Here is a 13,239-nt window from a genome sequence, read left to right as displayed (position 1 = left end):
TAACCATTATATATTTAACCATTCATTCCAGCTGCACTCATCTATTTTGTACCTTTCAGCACTGTTTCAATCTCTTTTCTATTTCTTTTATCAGTTTGTTTTGGTCCTTGTGACCTATGTAAATAAGGATCTTTTGATTACTGTCATGTAGTTTGCACTTAGCTTTGTTGGAAAGCAATCTTCCAATTCCAGTTTGATAAGAAGAAATTTTGAAGTGGTTGAAAACCCTGATCTGCCAACTATCTTCTGTCTTTTAGGTATAATATCAGAACCATTTGTATGTGGCCTTTTTACCTGCTCATTTTTCTTGCACCAGATTTGAATGTTTTACAGTTTTCATTATGACCTGTCTTCTTGTTCTTGCAAGGTTTTGTTATATTTTTACCTAGCATCATCTCTGCAATTAACTCTATGCTCAGAGCCCTACAGGGTCCTCCTTGTTACTGAGTAATTCCTCAGTTTGTATCAGTTGGTCATCAAAATCCCATTTGGTGGGTTTATTATTTGGACATGATGTGCAATTTGGGTTTGATCAGCGTTAGCTGTATCTACATCTGATGGGTCAGCTTGTTGAAGGATCCAACATTTGTTCAAAATCTACTTACTGATTTTGGATTTCCATATAGTACTTATTCTTATAAGATATTCTTATTTATGTCTCAGATCCCTTGGCACTGCTATTCTAGTTCAACCCAAGAGAGCTATTGCCTCATCCAACCAATTTATTTACCAGATTTTTTCCAAGGCAATCCTTACTTCACTTCTTAGTGCAGTTTGTTGATGTCTTTCATGCTGGTTGAATCCCCTTTGAGTTGGACATTCTTGTTCGCATTTTTGTAGGAAAACCACCTTTGTATATGGGCAGCTCTTTTCATTTGATGTGATGGCAGGCAATCAAATGGTATTCAGCAGAAGACATGGAACATTCTATTGCATCTGGTGCAGTTCTAAAATGTTTAATTTGATGTCTTTTCTCAAGATGTAGTCTGAACAGACCAATGTTTTGGTACATCGCATTACGCTTGGTGTCATCTGCAATCATTTTAGGTCTCATGGCTTCTTTCATGCTTATACTGCAAAATGCATAGCTTTGGATGACTGATGGTGTCTCCTTGTTTTGGAACTTTTGGGGCTTTTATCTTCCACCTCATTTTCATTTGCTTTGCCACCTACTGGCTCTCCAATTCTTGTGGATCTGGCTGCTAGAATTAATTGCATTTAGAACAGATGGCAAAATTTTGCTGGTTTTGATCTTTTTCACTGGTCTGGGTGGAAAAGGAAATTGCACATCTACCAGGTTTGGATCTAGCAACTGTGCAGAATTTAGAGTCATAGTCATAGAGATTTACAACATGGAAGCAGGCCCTTTGGCTCAACTTGTCCATGCTGTCCCTTTATATTTAACCACTAAGCTAATCCCAATTGCCCGCATTTGGCCCATATCCCTCTATACCCATGTAACTGTCTAAACGCTTTTTAAAAGACAAAATTGTACCCACCTCTACTACTACCTCTGGCAGCTTGTTCCAGACACTCATCACCCTCTGTGTGAAAACATTGCCCCTCTGGACCCTTTTGTATCTCTCCCTTTACTTATGCTACATCTGGCAGACTTACTAGGGTGTTATTTGTCTGGGACACACTCCACCCATGTAGTATGGATCTAATAGAATCAACCATGCATTTTGCATGAACATAGGTTGTCCCACCCTGCAGGGTAGGTAGCTCACCATTCATTCTTTGGAAGTCATTTTAACTAATTGTTGTTACTGGTGGGACCACAGGGAAGCATTATTCACCCATGGTTGGTCAAAATCTGGAAGATGACCGCAGCTATCATAGCTACCCAGATTGATCCTTCTTAAGAGAGCTGATGGCCTCTAGTTTTGGACTTGCTGACAAGTACTAACATCTTCCTTTGAATGTTTGAGAATTTGCTGGAATAGAACAAAAAAATACCCTAGTGTGTGTTGAGTAGTTCTCACCCTAGTTTTTAAGTTTATGGTGGAATTAGTGTTCTTTTCTTTACCTTTCCTGTAACCCTCCTCCACTGGGTGGTTTATGCCTCAATTCCTCTTCCAGAGGTCAGTACATGACCTTGAAAGAGTCAGCCTTAAATAAACTTGGTGCCTGAAAGAAAGACTTTCATTTATAGCACACCTTTCATAACCACTGTGCATCTCAAAATGCTTTACAGCTAGTGAAGTATTTTTGAAGTGCAATCACTTTTGTAATGTAGGAAATGCAGCAGCAAATTGAGTACAGCAAACTCCCACAAACAGCAATGCGCTAATGACCAGATAATCTATTTTTTATGATATTGATTGAGGGATAAATATTGGTCAGGACATCAAGGAGAACTCCCCAGCTCTTCTTTGAAATGGTGCCATTGAATCTTTTACAAACACCTGAGGAGGCAGATCAGGCTTTAGTTTGATGTCCATTCCAAAAAGGGCACTCTGACAATGCAGCACACCCTTAATACTGCACTGAAGTGTTAGCCTTGATGTTTGTATTCCAGCCTGGAGTGGAACTTGAACCTGGAACTTTGTGACTCAGAAGGGGATAATGCTATCAAATGAGCTACAGCTGCTGGTATGACAGCTTCATGGCTCTTTTATTTATATATATATCTTTCCCAATTACATTGTTGGTCTTCAAGTCCACTATTTTGCCTCTTGACTCCATTATGAAACAGTGGAAAATTGACACCTATACATCTATAGATAAGTAGGCTTGTAGGAAACTTAGCTACCCTCCCTTGCCTCTCTCCCAAAGTGGAGTACTGGTAATGTTCCTGCCAGTCATAGTAGGAGCTAAATACTGTACGTCTTAGAAGAGACTACCAATAGGTGTAACCAGATGTTGGCAATGTACAAATACACCTTCTCCACATTTCCAAAGAATGTTTAGAAAGTGAATCAAATAAAATGCTTACTCAGGAGGAAGCATCACTCACATGCTAAACTCAATTCAAGCCACAATTCTTCCCCATCCCCCACCTCGCCCACTATTAGGGACCAAGTGATCAACATTTCAATTCCCTCCCCAGCTTCTCATTCACTCATGGATGCTACACTCCAAGATAGCATAAAGGGGAGTGGAACTAGCATTGGGCACCAGGGCTGTATTGTGGTATTGGGGAATGGGATTAGCACAAGAGTAGAACAATGAGTAGAGATTGGACTAGCAATGGGATGAAGGATCACCAGGAAAAGCTCTGTTGACCAAGAGAAAGATATCACTTTCATAATGGAATTGGCCAGATAGATTAACAACATTTAATTCCAATCCTGTAGGGTCCATTTCAGTGTTGTTATTATTAATATACAGCTCATTAATAACATGATTAATAACACTCACTGTTACTGATACTTGATATTTAATATCTGCAAATAATTACAAACATTAACATTCATCACTGTAATTTCAATAATATCTAACAGTGGGTCTGTGAAACTTTCCCACATTTGAACAATGAAAACTCAGCAGTAAAGAGAAATACACAGAAGTTACAACATGGAATCAGTCCATGTTGGCACTGTACATAAGTTGTGCCTTTCCAAAGTCAAGCAAATATTTTGAGCTGCTTATCACTGGGTTGAAATACAGATCTGTTACTGGCAGTGGCATTGATTTGAAGTGATGAATGGAGGAACACATGAGAAGTATATCTAGGATCCAGGTCAATTGGGTGCTGGACTTACTTTCCCCACAAGCGTAAGTTTTACAGTATTGCTCTTGTGACATAGAGCTTCTTTGCACATTTGGCGCATGTCAGGGATTTGGTCATTAAGATCAACAGTTCCTTTGGGTTTTCTGCCATTAAAAGGAATGTACGAAAAATCCATCCCATCCTAATTTCAATACGTGCTTCTCCTAAAGCCTCAGTCAAGAACAGGAATTGCAAAATGTCCCCTACATTGCAGCAGTACTAATATGAGTGACACCACTGCTTAATATCAGCAAGAATTAATATAACTTGGCAACAATAATATATGCCATTAAGGTATTAACATCATTTATAGTAATAGACCTTTAAATTGAGACATGTCTTACAGAATGACTCAGTATTAATAATGCTCAATATAAAAATGTTATCAGCAAGGCTCTTTCTGATACCTCAGAGATTATTTGGTAAAGCATCTGCATCTACCTAAGAAGGAATAATCTAAGTCCAATTCCAGATCTGTGCTGGGTTATTTGATTTTAGGAGTGACAGGTGGGGTACTACTGTTTTGCCTGAGTGCCCTAAGATAGAAAGATTGGCCAGGGTCCTGACTCCTGACTGTTCCAGTATTGTGTGGATGATGGCTTGACTGTGATGCCCATCCCTCTGTGGTTGAATAGCTTACCAATAGATGTTGTCACAGTTCATGCATTAAGAATGGCCATTGGATGAGGTACCGGTAGGTGTTAGCTTGATACCATTGAGAGCTGATGCTCTCAGGCATGGAAGAACATTGATGAGCATTTAAAATAAAACAGGCAGTGGCTAAGTCCAAAAGTTGGTTTTATTTCTGTGCTTTCTGTGAATTCTTGGCTGGGATTCTAATTCCAAATTCCCAATGTGCGGGAAAATGGGAGTAAATCCCGCCAGCTTTTTTTTAAAGCGTGATTTCCAGGATGTTTCTCCAACACTCTGTGCATCACAGAGTGCCCTAGTGGGAATCACTCAAAATCTGTGGGCGAGGCCTATTCCCCTATTCCCACGTAAGAGGCTGGCAGCATATTGCTGAGCAGGCTACTACACATGCGCCATTCTGTCAGCATGGAGATTGGCACATGTGCAGTGGTCGCCCCCATTGCTGGCCTCCAGATCGCTGGCCAGTTCCCCCTTCACTGGCCTTCCAACCACCCCCCCCCCAACCACAATTGCTGGCCTCCCAGACGCCCCTATGTATGCTCCCCCTCCTGGCCAGACCTGATCTCCCCCGACCCCGACCATCCAGCCAGCCCCGACCCACCCCCTCCCAGATGGCCAGCCCCGATCGCTCTCTTCTCTCCCACTCCCAGTGATCCCAATGCAAAGTGGCAGTGGGTCCCCCCCCCACTGATCACCCCCAATAGGCCCCTGCCTGGTGAGCAGTGCCAAAGTGCTCCTTGGGCAATACCAGGCTGGCACTGCCAAGGGGCACCCCCTTATCTCCAACCTCCGGGGGGGGGGGGGGGGGGGGGGGGCTTCAATGGTCTCTCTTCCCTCCAGCAGGGTTGGGCCGCCTGTTCCCCATTAGTGGGGAGCAGAAGTAAACACTAATCGAGCAGCACAGAGGGCTGGAAGAATCGGGGACCCCCACTTCCTCTGCCAAAATAGTAGGAGCACTGAGGATTGTTACAGAGCTGCACACGATCGCACAACTCGTGATTTTTCCCGGGGGACTCACTGCTGTAATCAATACAACTACTTGGCCCGACAATCAGATGATGAGATTCAGGCAAAGGGTCCAGTCTGACTGTCCAACTGTCTTGTATTTAGGCCTCTGTGTAGACTGGTTCCTTAATAGCATATGAAATTTAATGAACTTCAATCTCAATGTGGAAATATTAAATATTAAACCATGTTTTTAATTGTGTTGTAGAAATTGTAAAATTAAAATATATTAAATCAATCATTATTACAAGTATGATGTTAGACACACATTTTAAAGAAGGGGATGTGTTGCAAGAATTACTGTGGTTGGATTTGCTATTCACATGTTCTAGTGTTGGAGGGAGTGACCTGATGGTTTGATCCATCCTAAGTAATTTGGTGTCACACCAACCCTTGTGGGATACATTATGACAGACTCTTGCACACACAGCAGTGTCCTTTGATTGGCCTCAACACTGACGGAGTGAACAGAGAATAATTTTAAATAGAGCAGTTTGTGTAGAAAGGCCTATAACTATTAGTGCTGCTGCTAAGGATAGTAGTCCTTAAAAGAATACATGTGTATGTTATGCAATAATTTTAGGAGTAGAGCTATTGTAGATCTACATATATAATGCTCCTTTACCTCAGTTTGTGATATGTACATACCTCAATCGTCATTTTGGCAGGCAGTAAAAATAAATATATAAAATGTTAGCTATCAATAAGTGGGAACTAATATGATTCCTGGGTTGTTCTGCCAAAATTGCTTTGAAATAGTGTAGCCTTCTCAGCATCGACTCTTCCATGGGGTCTGAGAAACCATCGGATGGAGGTAACCTCTTTGCCTATGGTGTAACACCAATTACACGCAACATTCTGCTGTGTTATTTTTACCAGAGAAAGTCCAGTGGAATTGTCTCTCTTTGTTCAAGGAACCCATTGTAACCATTCAAAAGCAAAACGCTCTGGATCCTGGAAATAAAATCATAAAATAGTGGAAATATTCAGCAGGTCTGGCAATAGGTCTGGGGAGATTTAACCTATCGGTTTCGATGAAAGGTCACAGACCTGAAAAGGTAACTTGTTACTCTCTCCATACATACGCTAGACCTGCTGAAAATGTCCATTCTGACCTTAGTCTGGATTCACAGAACTTAAAGCATTCATTATCCTGCTGCTTTCATCAGTTCTACCATAGGGCAATACAACAGGGCCAGGGCGGCATGGTGGCAGAGTGGTCAGCACTGCTGCCTCACAGCGCCAGGGACCTAGGTTCGATTTCCAGCTTGGGTCACTGTCTGTGTGGAGTTTGTACGTTCTCCTCGTGTTTGCGTGGGTTTCCTCCGGGTGTTCTGGTTTCCTCCCACAGTCCAAAGATGTGTAGGTTAGGTTGATTGGCCATGATAAATTGACTCTTAGTGCCAGAGGGATTAGCAGGGTAAACAAGCGGGGTTACGGGGATAGGGCCTGGGTGGGATTGTGGTCGGTGCAGACCCGATGGATAGAATGGCCTCCTTCTGCACTGTAAGGATTCTATGAAATTGTTCTGTACCTGTCCTGGAAATGTTTGATGGCAAATTGTAAGAGATTTTTTCTTTATTTAACCCATGTGTATCTGGCTTGGAGATTCTTGGTGTTGACAATGGCTCTCTAAAATGGACAAATATCCGTTCAATACTTACCTCCCTCACTTTCAGCACAAACTAACCTGCACTTTGATATTCAATGTGGTTATTTTGGTCTGCAGGGTTCAAACTGATTGAAGGAATTTAGTGTGCGAAGCGAATCCTGCCTTTGAAGGGAAAACCAACACAAATCTAGATCTCAGAATCTCATTCCTTTTCCTTCTGCTTCTCTGCAAGCCCTGGCTAGGACTCATAAACACCTGAGTCAATGGGAGTTACTGAAGGGACATTCTATTAATCAAATTACAATCCCACCCAGAAATTATCTCTGATTAGCTTCTTTCTGCTTAGGAAGTTGTATGCTGTGAATATCTGTCAGGGTGGGTGTTGATGAGGGCTTACATCTATTTATATAGCGTTCGTGCCAATGATTAGGAATTGCTAAATGGAACTACAAGGCACTGTATGCTATCAAAGGGCCTTTGTTGGTGAAAATGGCAAAAGTCTAATTGGTATGCAGCGTTAATCCTGAATTGGATATCTTGAACAAGTAATTGATCTGCACCAGGTTTGTTCCACACTACACACTGCCATTTGCAAAGTGTGAAAATAATAATGACTGTTAGTCGCTCCATCAGTATCTCTCTCTCTCTCTCCATATATATATATATATCTATGTGCTTTATAGGTAACGTGCGCAGATTTAATATCCACACTAACCAAGTCTGTTGCCTTTACAGAACAGCACATGTCATTGATGTCAAAGTTGCTGTCAGCCTTCTGGCCTAACATTGTGTAGCGAGCACGTACTGTTCTGAAGACTGTTAATGCAATAATAAGCATATGCAATCAGATCTTATTGTACAGCAGTATATGTAGAATATTTTCCATTCATGTGTTTTTCTGAGGGTCCTGGAGTGTAAAGTGGCCATTGAGCTGCTCCCAGTAATGTCAGCAGTGACTGCAGATGTGTAGAATTTCTCCATGTTTCTACCTGAATAGAATAAAACCACTTGGTTTGAAGTGAAGCTTGCTCTTTGTCTTTCTGTGTTCTTACTTTTGGCTTTTGCTGGGAATGAGTTTGACAAAATGACAAACTGTACAAAGTTTACAGAGGAAAGTCTGAACTTCACAGCTGAGGAGTGAATATTGTCCAGGATAGCAAGTTAGCTCCCTGTCCCTCATCTTCATACACTGCCATTGAGTCTAGCATGGCAATCAGAACAGCTGGGGCTTTGGGAAAGGCAGCAGGTGGAATTTACCCAAAAGAATTCTAAGGTCGCAAACTCATCCCGTCTGTCAATCAGCGTGGCGAGGTGGCAAGATTGCATGCAAAGTGAAAAAATTGGAAACGCACCCGGTTTCACGCTAGTTCCGACCTTACCAGCTACATTTCCCGGGTGTGCTCAGCTTTGCGCCAAAAATGGGTGAGATGTGCACTGGCATGCATTTGAATGGATTTCAATATCGTCGCGAGTGCAGCATGCAATCGTCCCCCTTTCACGTACATTTATCACCTTGTCGGTGAGACGTCACGCTGGCGAGAATTACAGCTGCTCTATATAAGTGTAATTCAGGCACAGCAGTGACGAAGGTGAGTGAGAAGTTGAGTACCACTGAGCACCAACCTCTGGAGTGCAAGGAGGGGGTCTCAACCACAGCCATGTGGCAAGGTGGGGTGGTGGGCTTGCATGGGTTCAGAAGTTTGGGGGTCTTCTGCCAGGGAGTCCTGTGGTTGGGGCTCGTGTTGCGCACATTTGCCTGCCCACTAAATGAGCCCCGAGGGGTTGCATATGAGGCAGACTCCCAACCCCACTGACGTCACCATGGTTACCCAACATCTGTCTGCTGGACAGGCTCTGCAGACATTCCATCCCAGGCCCCACTAATAGTCACAAGCAGCAGCTCTCTCAGCTATTGCTCAAAGCAAGGGAGCTCTGCAGGTGTTAAACATGGTTCCACACTGCATGGAGTCTGCACTGCTGCCTTTGATGGGAACCCCAAGGGGGGAGTGGGGAGAGACCAGGGCACACGGGAGACGGAGACTTCAGCATTTCAGGACACACATCCTTCTACGAGCTGCCGGATGCCGTGTGCTGCCCACAGCCTATGGCTCAGTAAGAAGATGGTGCGGCACCTGTCAGGTCCTCATGGACCTGGCACCTCGAGGGACAGGGATACACCTGCTCCTAGTGCAGTGAAGGTTACGGTGGCTCTCAACTTTTACACAACCAAGTCCTACAAGGCTGCTAGTGGAGACCTCTGTGGGATTGCCCATCCCTTGGTCCACAAATGTGTCTGCGAGGTGATGGAAGTACTCTTCGCCTGGACAGCCCAATACATCAAATTTGGTGAGGGCCAGGTTCAGCAGGAAGCCTAGGCTGCTGGCTTCGTCGCCATTGCCGGGATGCTGAACGTGCACGTTCAGCATATTGCCCTGTGGGCCCCAAACCGTCAGGTAACATGGTCTGTGAACAGCAAGGGGTTCCACTCCCTGAATCTTCAGGTGGTCTGCGACCACACGATGAACATCATGCACATGTGCGCACACCACCCGGGGAGTGTGCAGGATAGCTTCATATTGCAGAGCTCTGATGTCCCTGGGTTCTTCTAAAGGCTTGGCTGATGATGATGCCAGTGTGTAGGCCTGAGACCAAGGCAGAGACCCGTTATAATGAGGCCCACACTATCACATGGTGCATCAGGCTCCTGAAGATGCAGTTCCGCCTCCTGGACTGCTTTGGCAGAGCACTTCAGTACAGCCTCCTGACAGTTTCCCACATCATTGTACTCTGCTGTGTGCTTCACAACCTGGCGCAGCAGCGGGGAGACTTCCTGGAGAAGGAGGGCAACCAGGCAGACACCCCTGAAGAGGATAGGGCCCAGGGGGATGTGGAGGAATAGACCAAGGAGGAGCTAGAGGAGGGAGGTCAGGCAATGGCTAGGGTCCGGCAGGGAAGGGCGGCAAGGGAGGTCCTGATCACCACAAGGTTCTCCGACAAAGGGGCATGCGGTCCACCAGATCAAACCCTGAGCCTCTTCCCCTGGGAGCCTGCTGCACCCCACCCCCCCAACCACCATGGATCCCATCGACATCATACCAGGGTAACAGGCCTGGGTTGGTCATGTGACCAAGTTACTGTCCAGGCAGGAGGGCAATGACGGCTCGCTACATGGCACGCTGTGATGGAGCCCTGGTGCCACACAAGTCTGACTCCTACCTGTTCTCTGACTGCAGATTGGCATCTGTGCCCATGTCTGAGTGAGGGTCAGGGGTACTACCGTCCAGTGCAAAACCTCGGGGTGGGGGAGGGGCGGATGTCCCAGGGTTTCATGGGTGCTGGGGATGTCATGCCAGGTTGTGACACTGTGGACCTACGGGGCCCCGACTGTTGGGAATTCTGAGACGAGTGTTTGGAGTCCCACGCCAGCCTGGGGTCTGGCACAGGCGTTGGGAAATGGTGATCACATACTCAGTGGGTCGAAGGGCCTCTCTGTGCGGAATTACTCTCTGAGCCCCCCTGGGTACGGTCTTAGTGGGAGGCGAATCACGGACAGATTAGTCACAGCTGTGGGGTACAGTAATATTTATTCGTGAGATTTAACAGTGCATATAACCCTCTCCCTAATTAAAATGCAGTCCTTCACCCATGCCTTCTTGGTGACCCGACAACTTCTTAATCTTTATTGGCCTACTGCTACATCTCGGTACCCCACAGGATGCACATCAGAGGTGGAGGCAGTCAGCTGTGTTCTGCTCCCCATGCCTGTGATGCCCTTGGCGGGTGTCCTCTGGAGGGCCCCAGCCGATTTTCTGGTGTCGCAGACGTATCCGTACCGCCCTCTTCATCCCGCTGCCCATAAGATGAGGTAAATGTAGTGGGCCTCAGTTAGGAGAAGGTGCTAGGGAAGCTAAAAGGTCTGAAGGTGGATAAATAACCTGGACCAGATGGACTAAACCCCAGGGTTCTGAAGGAGATAACTGAGGAGATTGTGGAGGCATTGGTGGTGATTTTTCAGGAATCACTGGAGTCAGGGAAGGTATGATGTGGAGATGCCGACGTTGGACTGGGGTAAGCACAGTAAGAAGTCTCACAACACCAGGTTAAAGTCCAACAGGTTTATTTGGTAGCACAAGCTTTCGTAGCCCTGCTCTTTCATCAGGTGAGTGAGGAGCTGTGTTCACAAACAGGACATATATCGACACAAACTCAATTTACAAGATAATGGTTGGAATGCGAATCTTTACAGGTAATCAAGTCTTAAAGGTACAGACAATGTGAGTGGGGAGAGGGTTAAGCACAGGTTAAAGAGGAGAGTTTTGTCTCCAGCCAGGACAGTTTGTGAGATTTTGCAAGCCCGGGTAAGTCGTGGGGGTTACAGATAGTGTGGCATGAACCCAAGATCCCGGTTGAGGCCGTCCTCATGCGTAGAACTTGGCTATCAATTTCTGCTCAGCGATTCTGCATTGTCGTGTGTCGTGAAGGCCGCCTTGGAGAATGCTTACCCAAAGATTAGAGACTGAATGCCTGTGACTGCTGAAGTGTTCCCCAACAGGAAGAGAACACTCCTGCCTGCTGATTGTCGAGCAGTGTTCATTCATCCATTGTCGTAGTCTGCATGGTCTCCCCAATGTACCATGCCTCGGGGCATCCTTTCCTGCAGCTATCAGGTAGACAACGTTGGCCGAGCCACGGTACATACTCTTGCGACTCGACAATCACCAGGCAGGAGTGTTCTCTTCCTGTCGGGGAACATTTCAGCAGTCATGGCCATTCAGCCTCTGATCTTTGGGTAAGCGTTCGCCAAGGCGGCCTTCACAACACACAACGCAGAATCGCTGAGCAGAAACTGATAGCCAAGTTCCGCACACGAGGACGGCCTCAACCGGGATCTTGGGTTCATGTCACACTATCTGTAACCCCCACGACTTACCCGGGCTTGCAAAATCTCACTAACTGTCCTGGCTGGAGACAATATACACCTCTTTAACCTGTGCTTAACCCTCTCTCCACTCACATTGTCTGTACCTTTAAGACTTGATTACCTGTACAGATTTGCATTCCAACCATTATCTTGTAAATTGAGTTTGTGTCTATATATGCCCTGTTTGTGAACACAGCTCCTCACTCACCTGATGAAGCAGCAGCGCTCTGAAAGCTTGTGCTACCAAATAAACCTGTTGGACTTTAACCTGGTGTTGTGAGAGTTCTTACTGTCAGGGAAGGTCCCAGAGGACTGGAAAAAGGCTAATACAACTCTCCCGTTTAAGAAGGGAGGGAGGCAGAAGATGGGAAATTATAGGCCAGTTAGCTTGATCTCGGTCGTGGTTAAGATCTTGGAGTGCATTATTAAGGATGAAATTGTGGAGTACTTAGAAATGCATGGTAAAATAGAGCTGAGTGAGCACGGCTTTGTCAAAGGGAGGTCATGTCTGACAAATCTGTTAGAATTCTTTGAGGAGATAACGAAGAAGTAAGGCACGATGACACAGTCATTAGCACTGCTGACTCACAGCGCCAGGGTCCCGGGTTCGAATCCTGACTTGGGTCACCGTCTGTGTGGAGTTTGCACATTCTCTCTGTGGATTTCCTCCCATAGTCCAATGATGTGTAGGTTAGATAGATTGGCCATACTAAATTTACCCTTAGAATCAGGGGGGTAGCTAAGGTAAATGCATGGGGTTATGGGATAGGGTGGGATTGTGGTCGAAGCAGACTCGTTGGGCCGTATGGCTTCCTTCTGCACTGTAGGACTCTATGATTCTATGAAGTTAGACAAAGGAGAGCCAGTGGACGTGATTTATTTGGATTTCCAGAAAGCCTTTGTGGACAGAGAAAGAATGGCTACAGCAATGACTTAACAACAATAATGGCAATATTGGCTTTAAAATGGCTTTTCTGGCTGAGAGTTAAGCATGCTGGGATTTTTGGTCAACTTATAGATTAAAACCAGATGCAGGTCATAAAGTTGCTCTGGGTAAGGTTCTAGTTTGGGAACTGTTATCTGACGCTTCCTGTGTTGGTCAGATAGGGGAAGTTGTTTACATTGGCAGACATTGCATCTCTGATTTTTATGGCAGTTATGTATGGAGCATGCAGTTTGGACTAAGCATAATGGCGTTGTTCAAAAGTAATTTCACTGGATGTTCGAGCCATGTGATTGGTTTCTGATTACAAAGTTGGCTGGATGACAGAGAGTCTTCCGGAAGCAAGTGGAGAATTGTGGATAAAAAGACATGTGCAGCCTTTGTTTGTCAGC

The sequence above is a fragment of the Mustelus asterias genome, chromosome 23 (assembly GCF_964213995.1).
Source record: "Mustelus asterias chromosome 23, sMusAst1.hap1.1, whole genome shotgun sequence".
Classification (NCBI taxonomy): Eukaryota; Metazoa; Chordata; class Chondrichthyes; order Carcharhiniformes; family Triakidae; genus Mustelus; species Mustelus asterias.
This window is presented reverse-complemented; position numbering follows the sequence as displayed.